The sequence below is a fragment of the Canis lupus genome, chromosome 11, assembly GCF_011100685.1.
Source record: "Canis lupus familiaris isolate Mischka breed German Shepherd chromosome 11, alternate assembly UU_Cfam_GSD_1.0, whole genome shotgun sequence".
Taxonomy (NCBI): Eukaryota; Metazoa; Chordata; class Mammalia; order Carnivora; family Canidae; genus Canis; species Canis lupus.
In genome coordinates this window covers 34435556-34447992 of record NC_049232.1, presented here as the reverse complement: position 1 = coordinate 34447992, position 12437 = coordinate 34435556, and the positions used below count along the sequence as shown (strand labels likewise).

At 37.7% G+C, this 12437-nt stretch overlaps 1 long non-coding RNA gene across 4 annotated transcripts in view; it reads left to right on the top strand.

Moving 5' to 3' along the window:
• The window catches only part of LOC111098045, a 106813-nt gene that overhangs the window by 55221 nt on the left and 39155 nt on the right, over positions 1 to 12437 (top strand). Inside the window, exons 2-3 of one of the 4 annotated variants that reach the window (XR_005366767.1) lie at positions 5394 to 5516; positions 5791 to 5944. The exons of 1 other annotated variant lie outside the window; for it this stretch is intronic. This is a non-coding gene — a long non-coding RNA (uncharacterized LOC111098045). Of the gene's footprint in view, positions 1 to 277; positions 369 to 4912; positions 5517 to 5790; positions 5945 to 12437 lie in introns of those variants that run through there. 2 more of the 4 variants (XR_005366766.1, XR_005366770.1) reach the window with 2 other exon arrangements.

Here is a 12437-nt window from a genome sequence, read left to right as displayed (position 1 = left end):
GGATTTTGAATGAACAGACATAATTTCTCCCGATATATGATTTCTTCCTGCATATGCCTTAGCAATTTGTCATTCCACTGTCTCTCCCCCATCCCTTTTCTTCTCTCTTTCCTTCTCTATGAACTTGTCTTCTCCTTTGCTCACATTCCTGTTATCCTCATTAGCAGCTTCTGGGTACATTACTAAGCCATGTGACAGTGACTCCACAATGAGGGGGTTGGTGACTTGTCTATGATAGCATTATGAGGAAGACAACAAAGGATTCCCTGATGTGTGGAAGAAACTTGGGTCATATCAGCTTGAACAAAAGGGTTGTTCACTCCAAGCCTTCAACATACTACTAATGACCACTGTGATGCTACACATAGGTAGGGTTCATTGTCAAACAAACTATGGGCACTTTGGTTGACTTCAGAACCACTTTCAGTGGAAACAGTAATGGAGAGCTCACTTCATAATCCAGTCCTCAGTATGATAGCTCCATTTTCAGAGCCAGGAAGAAACAACGTGTCAAAGGCAAAACTACCTCTGGAGACAAAATTAATGAAAGCTATTTATTCATAAACTTGCATTAAGTGAACTCATCTGCAGTCACAACTGTTTCAGCAAGTGTATAATGGTAATATAAAGGGGGGTACATTCTATAGAATAGAAAGAAGAAATACTGAGATGGTTTTGGCCTGGTAAGCATTCTATTAGATTTTAGAAGTGGAGAAGACTTCATAATTGGCCTTCAGGTAAATTTAGCCTTTCTTGATTGGCTACAGGGGCAAGTGAGCAGTGTGGAGACCTTCTAAAAAACCCCCAAAACAAAACAAAACAAAACAAAACAAAACAAAACAAAAAGCAAGAGAGCTTCCATGGATGCATTGCCATCAAAGCATCCCACTCTTCCTTGTGGGAGGCAGCTGGGTGACAGGCACTTTTCAGATGTGACCATGAAGCAGAATAGTAGACACTGTGTTAGAGTGGATGGAAGCATTTTTATGTACCAGTTGCTGTGCTGAGTTCCTTATGTTAACTTTCCATATGATATTTTACATCGTTTAAGTATGCCAGTCTTTGAGAGTGGCATTATCATTTCCATTTTACACATGAGAAGTTAAATAACTGTCTAAATTTATGGCAAGAAAGTCATGGAATTCCATTTCTGGTTGTGGAGCCTGGAATTTCTTCTTTATATACCAACTGAATCCTGCTAAATCCTGGTCAGTTTAGAATCTGCAAGGACTTGACATTATTACAAGTCACTGAAATCGTAAACTCCAAAGTAAGGTCAAATATTGGTTATACTAAAATATTGTTGAATTCAGAGTTACTGGTAACAGATGAGATATAAGTCTGGTTTTTGCTACACTGAATCTCTTTTGGGGAAGAGGTCTGTGTTTTTGTTCTAATGATATTTGGTGTTATGGTGTTCCATCTAAATTGTTCCTTGAACTGTTGATGGTTTTCAATAAATACTTCCATAATGGTTTAAGGTGGAGTTTGAATACAGAAAAATAAGTTGTATTGTTCTTTGTTAGGCTTTCAGAGTCCTTAATGATTGAATTCAACCCAAAGTTTCTGAACTCTACTGCTCTCCCTTTCACAGCTCGTATCCTCTTCTTCAAAAATGCATCTACCTTTACAGCATAGAAAGTCTGTTTTTGTTTCTATTCTATTCCTAACTTTTTCTGTCCTCCCCTTTTTTCTGCATGGCCTTTTCCATCATTCAAAACCTAACTCAGGCCTTTGTGAAGGCACCCAAGTAGTGGACAGAATGAAGAAAGTTGGTTCTTTCTATAGAGTGGCTTTTCCCCACAATTATGGAAAATTTCATGCATACATAAAAGTAGGGTGTATAACATGAGTCACCGTCATCAACAGTTGTCATTCGGTTTTAGCATTTATAAATATTTTGTAGATCTTGATTCCTCTATTTGCCCCTACCACCCCTTACCCTGTAAAATGTTGAATGGAAGCAGTCAGAGGACACATTTTTTCCCCTCAATTTTAGAAGGAAATTGCTCAATCTTTATATTAGCTGTAGGATTTTGTTGGTCTCTTATCAAAGAAAGATTCTTTCTATTCCTAGTTTTCTGAGTTTTAAATCTTGAATGGGTGTTGAATCTTATCAAGTGCTTTTTATACATCTTTTGAGTAATCATTTAGTTTTTTTCCCCTTAGTCACAAAATATTGTGTATAAAGATTCTTAGTTGTTTTTTTGTTTTTTGAATGTTAACTAATCTTGCATTCCTGGGACAAAACTACATGGAAATAATGTATTAACTTTTTTTTAATTGCTGGATTTGATGTCCTAATATTTTGTTAAACATTTTTGTATATATCTCATCCCATTGGTTTTTAGTTTTATCTTCTTAGGTTTTGGTATCAGGATAACATTATGGGTAATAAGATGAATTGGAATGTGTTCCTCAAAACTTTATTTTCTGAAAGAATTTGTGTAAGATTGATATTAAATCTTCCTCAGATCTTTGATAGAATTATCTGGAAAAACCATCCTGACTTGGAATTCTCTTTGTGGGAATGTTTTTTTTTAAATATTTTATTTTATTTATTTATTCATGAGAGACAGAGAGAGAGAGTGGCAGAGACACAGGCAGAGGGAGAAGTAGGCTCCATGCAGGGAGCTCCATATAGGACTCGATTCCGGGATTCCAGGATCATGCTCTGGGCCGAAGGCAGGTGCCAAACTGGTGAGCCACCCAAGCATCCCTGTGGGAATGTTTTTCTGAATCGTTATGCATTCAATTTCCTTCATAGGTATGTCTATTCATTCATGGATAGATAGTTAGATAGCTATTCATATACACATATTTTTCTTATTTCTTCATTGTCAGCCTTTGAAATGTGATTTTCAAGCAAATCACTTTTTATTTCATCAAAGTTGTCAAATTTATTGGCATAAAGCCATTCTCTTGCTCTCACAAAGCTGGGAAGTGGCAGAAGAGCCAAGCAACCCAACTTCTCTGAATGCCTGTCCAGTTCTTTGTCTACTATCCTACCATATGACACAAATGATGACTTAATTAACTTGGCAAATATATGTTGATCTACCATATACCAAATTTTTTGCTGTGCCATGGCAATGCAGAAGATTGAGTTGATATCTTTGGCTTCAAGGGTCCCATGGTCCAGTCGAGGAGATAAACTCATGATTTTCTTTTATACAAAGTGGTAAGGGTGATTATAAAATGAATATGCCAGAAGAGGGAATCCCTGGGTGGCTCAGTGGTTTAGTGTCTGCCTTCAGCCCAGGGTGTGATCCTGGGGTCCTGGTATTGAGTACCACATTGGGCTCCCTGCATGGGGCCTGCTTCTCCCTCCACCTGTGTCTCTGCCTCTCTCTGTGTGTCTCTCATGAATAAATAAATAAAATCTTAAAAAAAAAAAAAAAAAGATTATGCCAGAAGAGAAAATGATTGATTAACTCTGGAAGGGGCCAGATCAGAGAAGGGTTTCTAGAGAGGGCGATATTTACACCGGGCCTTAAAAATACAAAATCTATCCCAGGTAGAAAATAGTCCAGGTAGTGATGAGAAAATGTGGAAAGGGACCAAGATATGAAAGGGCAAGCTGTGCTCAAGGAACAATGACAAATCTGGCTCAGTGGAGGTTAGTGCAGAGAGAGTTCCGGAGGCAGGTGAAGGTCAGATTTTTGAACAGTCTAGCCTATATGCCTAAAGTTAGTATTTGGAATGCCAGTGGGATTCACTAAGTAAAGAAGTGACAAGATCAAGATCCAGAGATTAGTATTTCTAATACTAATAGTATTAGAACTGATAGTATTTCTCAGAAATGGGCTTGGAACTAGATCTTTCAGAAACACCGGGAGATGTTTGTTAAAAATGCGAGTTCCTGGGGCTCCTGGGTGGCTCAGTCAGTTAAGCCTCTGACTTTGGCTCAGGTCATGATCTGGGGGCCTAGGATAGAGCTGCATGTTGGGCTCCCTGCTCAGTGGGAAGTCTGCTTGTCTCTCTGTTCCTCCCCCGACTGGTGCTTTCTCTCTCTCTCTCTCTCTCTCTCTCTCTCTCTCTCAAGTGGATAAATAAAAATCTTTAAAAAAAAAAAAAAAAAAAAAAAAGCTTGTTCCTGAATCCAATCCGAGCCCTACTGAATGGACTCATAGGGGGGCAGGCCACAGTGTATGTATCTTATGCTTCTCAGATAATTCTTGATGCAACACTAGGAATAGAAAAGGAATTGGAATAGAGCTTTGGCTTTCAAATTATTCTTGGGTCCAGGTTCCAGATTTCCTTTAAGCCAAGCATGTCTGTCTGTCTCTTTCTTTCTTTCTTTCTTTCTTTCTTTCTTTCTTTCTTTCTTTCTTTCTTCTTTCTTTCTTTCTTTCTTTCTTTCTTTCTTCTTCTTTCTTTCTTTCTTTCCTCTTTCTTTCTTTCTTTCCTTTTCTTTCTTTCTTTCTTTCTTTCTTTCTTTCTTTCTTTTCTTCTTTCTTTCTCTCTTTTCTTTCTTTCTTCTTTCTTTCTTTTCTCTCCTTCCTTCCCTCTTTCTTTCTTCCCATATCGAGCATCCACATACAATTTTAGACTCACAAATAATTTTTACAGCTTAAGTAGCTTGAAAACCTTGGGACTAAAGGTTGGAGAGATTAGTGTTTTGGAAACCACGTGGAAGCTGGGGCAGTGATTGCTAAGTGCCTGTGAGTACATGGAGGAATGGTGAAGACAGGGATAGATTCAAACAGAAATTCTTTGGTAAAATTATCAGGACTTATAGAGGAGCTATAGAGCATGAAGAGGCAAAGAGAGACTTACTAGCATTATTCTCAGTAGCTCTTCTAGTTTAAGTCCCTAGCACCTGTATTTGTGTATCTTTTCCACTTTTTGAGTCCTGTCAACTCAACAGTGACAGGAGAAAATCACTAAGTATAAACCATAAGATTCTCCTGTGTTCCCAAGTTGCCAGTTTACTCACCATAAGCCACTTGCTTAGTGGGTTAATCCTCAAGCTGATTCTTTATCATGCAGTATTACCACCACTCACTATAAAGAACCTAGATTTGCTGTAAAAATAAATGCTTCTTTAATCTAGATAAAGAGTAGGCATGAGCTGGAAAATTATGTTGTTATAATGATTCAGTGCCAAAAATTCTGCTCTTTTTTGGGATATTGAGCCAAATTTACTGCTCTGTTCTTGAGCAGAAAGAATTCATAATCAAAATAAAATTTTAAAAAACCCTCAGAGTTCAAAATAAATAATTTTAAAAGCTTGGAAAGGAGACTGTTTTCATGATCTTTAAATCTTTTCTTTTTGTTTTGTTTGTTTGCCTTTTATTTTTAAAACACATTTAACAGTTGGCTTACATTTGGCCTGCTGACCAAAATAAAGCAAGCTGGACCCTTGTTGTTTTGGTTCACTTATTCCTCAGAGGTTCCTGACAGCACCAATTGAATAAAAGAGGATCACAATGACTTGCACTGTTGGATTGTGACAAATAAGCAACCTCTTCAGAAAACAGATAAGCCACCTATCTGCTAACCTGTTTGAACAGGTAAAGAAACACAAAACACACTGAGCTTTCCTAATGTTAAATTAAGTAGATGGGCTTATTTCATTGGCATTAGTGGAATCACTCTTAGGGCCAATGGCAAAAACATCTCATATTATTAAAAGCTTCATGGCAGACAAGAAAAAATAAAAATCTGTTATTAAATCCCTCTATAAAGTATCCTTAACAACACCATTGATTAAATATGTTATCAAAATATGGCCTAGAGCAAATACTAGAAGGTAGTAATAGGATCACCTTCGCTTTATTCTTTCAGATTAATTTAAATGTACCAATAATTTGATCTCTGAATACAAGGGCAATCAGGAAATTAAATGTTACCACATCACAGCAACAGGGTTTAAACAAATGAGCTCCTTCCAGATATACATTCTGAGAGGGATCAAGATACAACTCTACTTTTTTTACAGGTATGATCTTGGAAAAATCTTTCAATTTCAAGTTGGTTTCCTGATCTGTAAAAGGGAGCTAAATATATTCTCTTAAGAATGTACTATAAATTATATAAGATAAATATATAAGCTATAGAACATTCAACAGATCGTGTGTGTGTGTGTGTGTGTGTGTGTGTGTTACTGTTTGTTAATCTCTACATGGCCAAGTGGGTGACCTAGAAATTAAACATAAAGATTTTTGTTCTTGTTCCAGTCTGAAGTCAGATAGATTCAACTATTTCTTATGAAGTCCTATCTCCCAGGTCTTCAATTTTTGCAGTTTCTTTGTTCTATCTTACACCCAATTTATGGAAAGCTAAATTAGAACAGTGATTGCCATCAATTGTGAGAGCTTTATAATCTATTAAGCATTTTCATAGACTCTGTCTTTTTGGATCCTTACACCACACTTTACGGGGATAATTATATCTCCCAGTTTATAACATGGACACTGAGGCTCACAGAGGTAATAAATTATGTAAGACCACATAACAAGTATTGAGTCTAAGGCACTCGTATTTTTCTGCTGAAGTAAGAAATGTGTTTCTTCTATGCATATAGTTAGATATATGTTCTAGATGACCATGAAAGTTACCATCCAAATGGGGACATGTTTGGGAGTGAAAGGGGGTTGAAGTAAAAATTCCACCAGGACTACGGAGATAAACTGGGATTGTCTTGAGCAAATAGGAACATGTGTCCTTCTTGGTAAAATTTGTTTCATGAGATTGGGTGGTCTGCACAAGCTCTCCCATTTCCATCTCCTTTTTAGATCATCCTCAATAGATATTTGAACTGTACTTTAGAGAAAAGGTTTTCAGGAAAGGAACATAAATAGAAAAATACTAACTTTTTTGGTCATAGGGCAATAGTGCACAAAATAATTGTTGAATTTCAAATCACAATCTATCTCCTTAGTATAGAAGATATCCTCTCATTTATTCCTCCTCAGTGAGATTCCCAGGGATCTAATTTGAGTCAATACTGAACATGCCCACCAAAGGAAAGAATCATTATATGTTAAGGAGATGACTAAAAGTCATAACTGACAGACTTTGTAAAAACCTAGTAAACTAGATTTTCAAGGCAGTCTAAGATTGTTTAGCTGATACATAGGTTCCAGAGAACCTACAGTGATCCTTAAGGATTAGAAACTAATTGCATCTATTGTCTTCTGTTTTCCATCTACCTTTTTTAATAGGCTAAAAAAGTATGTAAGATCTATAATATCACAATAGAATTTATGAGGATAATGCAGGATTTTTTTAGAATTATTTTCAACAAGGGGCACCTGGTTGGCTCAGTCAGTTGAGCATCCAGCTCTTGATTTCAGTTTAGGTCATGATCTCAGAGTCATGGGATTGAGCCCTACATCAGGCTCAGCTCAGAGGAAGAGCTCTTCTCTTCCTCTTCTGCTGCCCTGCCCTCTGTTCTCTCTCTCTCTCTCTCTCTCAAATAATCTTAATAAATTATTTTCGGCAAAGAAGTGATGACAGATGAAGGATTTCAATTGCTTACAGAGGCTGTTCCTTTCCTCTCTCTCTTCTCCTCTTCCTTTGTTCCTTCTCTCCTTCCCATCTCCCTACCTTCTTTCTTTCCTCTCTCGATGGTTTATCCCTTCTCTCTCCTGAAGACTAGAATTGTCCTTTGTACTTTACTAGGATTCTTAAAGCACTTGCTATTTGATTGATTCTTTTTCTTTTTAAGTGATTGACTAGTTGGCTGACCTTTCAAAATGTGCCTTTCTAAGTCCTCAAATTTCTATCATTCTTCCTAGCAAGATGTGCAGAAGAACATCGTTCAGCACTTCTGGTCTGATGCTGACGTTAGGAGAGCCATTAAGTGTTGTCTGACCATTACTTCGCACCCCATCAAGGGAGGATTCCTAGGGATTCTTTATGAACATATAACCTATTATCTCCTGACTTTTAGGCAATTTCTAGTTTTCATGAAGGCAAAATGTAAATGTCTTCAATAAAATTTATCTTAGCCATTTGAGGCCACATTGGGGTAAGGGAGGAAATTGTTTCTAAATTTAAAGAAAGAAAAATTGAGAAATAAGCCACTGAAATGGCTTCATATCACACTTCATCAATTTCCTTCCTCCTCCCCTGAGTCAATGAGACAGTAAATGAAAGGGATGAAGCAGGTCATACTTCTAACACAGCACCCACTTTACTTTGATGTTTGAATCCTAGCTTTGCCACTTCCTACTTGTGTGACCTTGGCAGATTACTTAACCCATTTGCAAGGGGAGAATAACCAGCATCCTCCCTTCAAGGTGTTATGGCTGGCATTAAAGGAGGCAATGGAAGAAAGAACTCCAGAACAGTGACTGGCCCACAGTAAACATTTCAAAAATTATATTATTCTATTTATTCAAGATCAGTTTTCCTCTGATAGTGATCATGCAGTTCTTCATATTCTCATCTTTCTTCCAGGCTGACTGTATTCCTGCCTGGGTGATGTTCTTTCAGAGATTCTCCCAAAGAACCCCAAACATTTCCCATGTTCACCAGTGCCCCCAATGTCAATATAACCTTTTACTCCTCAAATGCAAAAGAGGCAACCTTCAGACTGCTATGAGTCCAAAAAGGACTTAAAAAAAAAAAAAAGAAAAAGAAAAATGTAGATGGAAAAAAGCCAGAGGGTCTAGATAATTCCGGGGAGTGAGAGCAAAGAGAGCAAAGGCAGAAGGAGAGAAGAAGGTGGAAAAACACCGCATCCCATGGAAATAAATGTGAACTTCCTCGAAATTCCACCAATATCCCTGCCTCTCTGTTCTTTAAGTCTCCCAAAGCCTTGAATACAGGATAAGAAAGTAATGACAGCCCACAGGGCGATTTCAGGACAAAGAAGATTCCCAGGGCTGCAAATTTCCTAAGTAACACCTGGGGATAAGCCAGTGCATATGAATGAATATTCCATTGTTGTTTTGAGGATTTCTTTGTAAGCATCTTGCTTCAAGAATGAAGGGTGATGTCAGTCAGGAAAAAGCCCCAGTGAATCCTCGGACTTATTACTCCAATTAAGCAGGAAGACACGTTAGAGCATGAATGATTGGGTAATAATTCATACCTGTTGTGTTTCAATGTTAATCGTGTGCCTAAATGTAGACTACACTCACTTCAGCATGCACTCTTCTTACACAACAGCTCAAGTTCTTGAATATTTAATTGCATTGTTTTCTTTAAGAAAATGACTTATAAGGAAATGTTGAAAAATAATCTCCCTGGAAGAAAAAGTTCATACCTCATGAAAAATAAATCTGGGTAAATTGAGTTATGAAAGATCTATTCCAGTAGGAGCAGAAACTTTGAAGTCCTTTTCCTGTTCAAGAACAAAAACTCAACTTCCCAGACGATAAATTTACAGCACAATAGGCTTTCGGGTATCACAGGAGCCTGTAGTCCATCTGGGCTTCCAGGTCATTCTGGGTTTAAATCTGACTTACTGTCACTCTCTCTTCAAAGGTCCTGGCACTTCTTTTGAGGAGGAGCTTTCAGGGAATTTAAAGAACTTGTTTCTTTTTGTAAGGGAGAATCTTGCTTTTTCAGACCATAGCTGCTTGACCAGTTCGTGGATAAAGTGTGCCTGTGTTCTTTCTAAAAAAAAAAAAGAAAGAAAAGAAAAAAAGAAATAAAGATCTGGAAGGCCTTACTTGCTGACGAGGATATAAGATTCTATCGTGGCCATGAGTGTGGGATTTGGAATCTGATGACCTCGGTTTAAACCCAGTTTTCCTCAGTCCCTGGCAGGGTAAAAGGTGGAAAATTAAATCATATTTTATGCCTCAGCTTCCTCAGTTGTAAAAAGGATGATAGTACCTTGCTAGGATTCTAGCAGGGGTTTAGAAGGGAGGGAATGCCAAATAAAGTGTGTAGTTTAAGGCAGAGTGTAAAATGAACACTCGAGGGGAGATAACTATCACGGTTAATCCTAAACACCTTGGGATGTTAAAAGCTTTGTGAAGGTTCTTTTGACCAATAGTTTAACTGAACTATGATCAGAATAGATTTACTCACTTGATCCAAGCAAACAGGAAATATTGAGAGTCTTCTAATGGCAAGAAGCAAGAACTGAATAAGGTACTTTAAAGATCTTGTGGGGCATAATGTCCTCAAGTAGCTTGCCTCTATTTGAGATTAGACGTGAGCCTAAAAACAATAATAGAAAGCAGAAAGTGGCAAGGCTCTAAGAGCCTATAGATGAAGTGTGACTGGAATTGAGAGGTTGGAGAGATTGTAATCTAGTTGAGGAAAGTCAGAGGAAACTTTGCAGAAAAGAGCCCAATGTATGGTACACGTCTCTGTAATCTCAGTATTTTGACAACACAATTTGTAGAATTGTAATGACTTGAAAATTTCAGGTTCAAAAGATCCATAATATTCACAGTGTACAAATTTTGCACATATTTGAGAACATGCAAGTTCACTGTGTTTTCTCTGATTACAGTAACCTAGGACCATAATACAATCAGTATCCTTTTAAAATGAGATTTAGGCTTGGCTTTCCCCAGAAGACAGTTGGCTGTTAGCCTGGTGGTCTGTGCAGTCACATACTTTACAAACTTCCTTAATTTGGAAAGAAGGGAAGGGCAGTGGGAGAAGAAATGAGAGGGAGCACTGTCGATCTTGAGGCTGTAGAAACTCAGCATTATGGCCCAGTACGAAGAGAAGCTGCTCCTGCTCTCAGGAAATCTGCTTGGGAGGAGCAAGGCAGACTTTTGTTGTCTAATCTTTCTCTTTTCATGTTTTAATTCTCCTCCATCTTCTTCTACAGGATTTGCCATTCTATTTACTCTTGTATCCACTTAGTCACTAAACATTCATTAAATTTCTAGACTCAAAAGTTAGGTAATGGTGGAGCCAAGAGGGTGAATAAAGCAAAGCTCCCTGTTCTAATCACCCAGGTAAGAAGATCCTGGAAGTATCTAGGGAGTAGAGTCCCTCTGTGAAATGCCTGAGGCACTGATTTTCCTATATTCCTCTTATTTCTATTTCTGTATGTGTTTCTGCATACTCTGAGGAACAAAATTTGCCTTACCCCTTCCTAGGGGGTGCTTCTAGCTCTCCTTCCTAAGTAAGAGATTTGCCTCTATCTGGATGCATTTTAAAATTGCAGTATAAGGAAATGATTGGGTTGACTTATAGGTGTGAAGGACAAATGGCGATACAGTGGGGAAAAACCTGGTTGTAAATATACTCTGAAACAATAGCAGAGAAATAAAACTTGCTTGGGTTGAGCGGAAGAGAAGACTAAGTTTAGTTTTTCCCTCCATTCTCTACTTCTAGAGGCTTCCGATCATACTAATTTATAGGTGGATCTCTATTTTATAGTTGAGAGGATCTTAAGAGTAAGACAAAGTCTCCAGTCCAAAAATATCTCTCCCTTTGATTCCTGAAATCTCAAGATAAGCAATTTAATTCTCTGTCTTAATTACTGCTGTCATTGCGCCTATGTTTTGGAAAATGTTCCTGCTCTGGGCAGGATTATAAGAGAAATCTCCAATTCCTAATGAAGCACTCTTAAAATCACTTGTCCCCATAATTGAGAAAGATGGGCAACTTGGAGTTATGATGTGTGTGTGTGTATGTGTGTGTGTGTGTGTGTGTGTGTAAATAGGCTCTACCTCCATTCATTTGACTACACGTAACTAGGAAAGTATAGACCATTGGATTCATGTTCCTTCTTTTTGTGAAACTTTTTGTGGAACTTTTTGGGTCATATCTGTGATGATAAGTAAACAAAAGAAACACTTAACTGAAGAATACAGAGCCTTAAATATGTTCACCTGGAGTCTCTAAACAGTTGTGGCCCAGTTGATTTTCTGGCCTCTGATTATGGGGATAACTGCCTCATTTGTCTCCTTCGCTCTACTTGTGGAGAGATGGCATTGGATTATAACAAGAACTGTTATGGTCTTCAAACCAGTAATAGAGAGCTCGTCCAGTTTTGCAAGTTGGATTAGCTGACAAGAGGCAGAAAGCTAGAATATATTTGCATTCATTAGTTCAGTGGAGTTTCTCACTAAAGTATGTTGTACCACATTATCTCGTCACTACTTTGTAACTGACATATGCCCAATTGCCTTATATACTTTAGAAGCAACTGTCGTTTTACCTTGAAGAACAATTAAGTCTTCTGAAGGCTAAATGTTTCCAAGGAAGAAAAAAAAAAAGCCAGACTACAGTTTAATTTATTGAAAGTTATTTATAATTTAGTACTTACTGTCCTGAAAATGCCTGTCCCCTTGGAAATATGATTCAGATGCCCCGAACTGAGGAAACATTTTCCTTTTTCCTGTGTAAAATATGAAACAAAAGACAACTGAAAAACACTTCATTAAAACAGTTCCTTTGTCCTTTTGACAATGAAAACTGAAAAGAGACATGCCAGTTTGGCTATGTGGGTGGTCCTCTTTCTATGCTAACCTTAATATGACCTTAACAAAAAATCACTGAAAGTT